Source organism: Amblyomma americanum, chromosome 11 (genome assembly GCF_052857255.1).
Source record: "Amblyomma americanum isolate KBUSLIRL-KWMA chromosome 11, ASM5285725v1, whole genome shotgun sequence".
NCBI classification, from domain to species: domain Eukaryota; kingdom Metazoa; phylum Arthropoda; class Arachnida; order Ixodida; family Ixodidae; genus Amblyomma; species Amblyomma americanum.
The window spans coordinates 1,623,957-1,627,259 of NC_135507.1; positions in this window are offsets into that span (position 1 = coordinate 1,623,957).

Sequence of the window (3,303 nt, forward strand, 5' to 3'; positions counted from 1 at the left end):
ACGATTATTAATGCATTTTCTGTCCGGTCCTGATATCCCGGCGACATGGCTGTACACTGTCTTCAGGAAGACCAGTGTAGTTTTTAACTAAGCTATTTAAGAAGTCGTTATGTAAATATTTCAGAGGGGTCCATCTCGAAAGCATTTTTCTGCGTTCACTTCTTTCGCCTGCCGCAGGTCAGAACGGGTTTGAAACATAAGCTCCAGCCATTCGCAGTGCAATATCATTCGCGCATTGCGCAATCAGAAGGCACATGTATGTGTGCCGCATAGGTGCACACTGTTAGGCAACTTCATGAAGCGACATATATTCAAGAAAAATGCGTGTTTCTGCCTCGTGTCCTGTCGTGTTTTGTTTTCTTGAATATACCGTAATTCTCCAAAGAGGAAGCGAGAGAATACTGGCCAAGAAGGCAAGGGCACAGCCTATCGGCGGTTATTCATGATGGTTTCAAGAGCTACTCGGAGGGAGTAACGACTGATTTGCTGACGACATAGGCCTGCTACGTAATTTGCGGCGTTTTCTTCATGACCTAAAGAGACAAAGTGGGAAGATAGGCTTAAAAAGTTAGCTGCGGTTTAACTACTGCTGTGGTGTAACGGGCAAGCAGACTCGGCTTGGCGCCTGTAACGCTGAGTGCGTTCCGCACACTGGATAGTCAACGCGCCCACCCTGGCAGTCAAATTAATGGTTCATCGCGGGAGGTTGGTCACCCATTGAATGCAGCGGCCTATTGCTGCAGTGCCGCGTGTCAGCCACAACGTTGTCAGCGCTAGTACATGCAGCCCCATCTCTCTCTCTCTCACCACCGCCACGTACCTCAAAGCGCGATTGAGGCGTCCACTGACACAGGGAGTCAGTTATGCGCCCTTCCTGTCCTCAAAATCATCGGAGTCTAGATGGTTGTCAACGCCAATGAACACAATGAACGCCGACGGCGCGAGTAGTAGTAGTAGTAGGAGTTTTATTAAAATAATCATAATAATAATAATATTATTATTACTATCAAAATAATGATAAAAAGTAAGGAAAAGATTTTTGCTAGCTCCGGCATCTGCCATCGATACTGAAGTACCTCAGGTGGGGCAGCGGAAATAAAGATAGCAGGCAGAATGGAGAAATGAAATGAAAGAGGTGAGGGGACAGGAAGAGAGGATAGGAGGAGAGGTAAAATACACAAACTTTTCACACAGTAAGAAATGTGTCTAGGTTGCGCGCATGATTAGTTTATGATGAAGCAATAGAAACACACGAACACAACACTATGTTAACTACAGCTGTTAATCGTCCAAGGTAGAACTCGCGGAGCGTTCGGTCACTGCGTGTAACTAACTACTTGGCGGAGAACAGATGGGACGTCAAGCCCGTCTGTTCGAGGAATGCATAGAGGCTCAGCAAGGTTCACTCACGAGTGCGCGCACTGCCATGCGGCCACAATAGCGTCTTGATGAGGGAGTCTGGTGGTATGCCCAGCGCCCAAGCATATCGTGACGAGCATCGGCGAACGCGACATAGTGAAGGAGCAGGTGCTGTAGTGTTTACACCGCACCGCATTCGTCCCACACACCACTCGTCGCGATTCCGTGACGCTCCCGTCGATCCCCGGGCCACACGCAACCACTGCGCGCGCGGAGGATGATTGCACGTTTTGACCGCGTAAGTGCGCGACACTTACGCGGTCAGGAAGCCTTTTCAGGAAGCCTCGCATGAACACGAAGGTAAGTTCGAGGCGTTGGCTACCTGAGACCCTCGCATCCGTTTCCCTACATATCTATACGAGAAGCCGCCGTTCGACCTGCAGTCAGATTCCTTGCTTCCTTTTAATGCGCATCGGCCGTCTTTAAAACGGCAACGGTTCGGGAAGAGTGCATTTAACAGGCACTCGTCATTCGAGTAATTTTTTACATACTGGCCAATCCTGAGAACACTTGGACTTATTTTTCCTTGTCCAAGACTTTTCTGTTGCCCGTTTTCGGCACAAAGCACCGAAACAAGGAGGTGTTACGGCGGGCTGGGCTGCTTCGACATCGACGGCGTCTTCCGCCACCCACTCTACCGGCCCATCAACTTCTTCCCCGAGGAGCGACACGTGGTCAACACCGAGTTCCTGCTGTTCACGCGCCAGAACCCCGTGCAGGAGGACTTCCTCGTGTGGAACTCCAGCAGTGAGCAGATAGGCCGCAGCCACTTCGACGCCAGCCGCCCGACCAAGATCATCACGCACGAGTGGCTGGACACCGTCTTCTTTTGAGCGTGGCTCAAGGTTTGTGCGCTTTGGTAGGCTCAGCTCGTTTCCTAGGCTCTGGCAGAAAATTACTTGCCTGCGAGCTTCTTTTTGTTATCTCGAGGAGGCGATCAATCTGTTTCCGTGGCCATCTAGGCTTAAAAAGTGTACTATGATGTTAGGTAATAAGGAAGTAAATCATTGAAGGACTTCTATGCTGCACATATGAGTTGACGTGATAGCATACGCCGTTTTTTTTTGCAAGATTGTTTTATTAAGACGACGATACACCGATACTAAGCATCAGGAAACATCGACTTTCCGTTCTGAGCAGTTTGACACCGTTGAACGCGTTTTTATTGTTTTAAGTTGTTTCAACCTTTTAATTGATCAATTACGCACTCTAAATTTTCTTATTCAGCATCATCAAGCAATGACTTTTCATTCTGAGCATGTTGACACCTCTGAACCCCATTTCCTAATAAATTCATTTTTGAATTGTTTAATTAGTCAATTAATTACAATGACTTCATAAACTCGTCATCGCCTACCACACACACAAATCAATCATCAATCACTAGAACCACAAATTGCCATGACACGATTTTCTTGCGCTGCCCCCGATCATTACCGACACGCGGTGCCGACTACTGCTACGCCGACGGCTTTTCGACCGAAGGAGCTAGTATACGCTGTCGCGTGATATTGCTGGTCGACGTCCGTCCAGGCGCAGCCATACGGCTGCAAAGGAAAGCTGCACAACTTATTTTGGGCAGAACACAGCACGCACAAAAGACAGAAAACGAAGGAACAGATTAGCGCTGGCTCGTAAGTGCATGCTTTCCATGCACGAGAGATCGAACTACAAACAATTGTAAACGACGTCTAGGCAGAGGCAGCGTTTTTACGCACAGCTCAATTTCGCAAATTTGCTATGACCTAGGAATCGAGATATGAAATCCATGATGGATATATTTTGCGTGCTAAAAGTACAGGCGAGAAAGAATATGTCAAGCTTATTTCCGCCATAGTAAAGAAGTTGTGGCTTAGTAAAAAAAAAATTAAGCTCAGCCTCCAG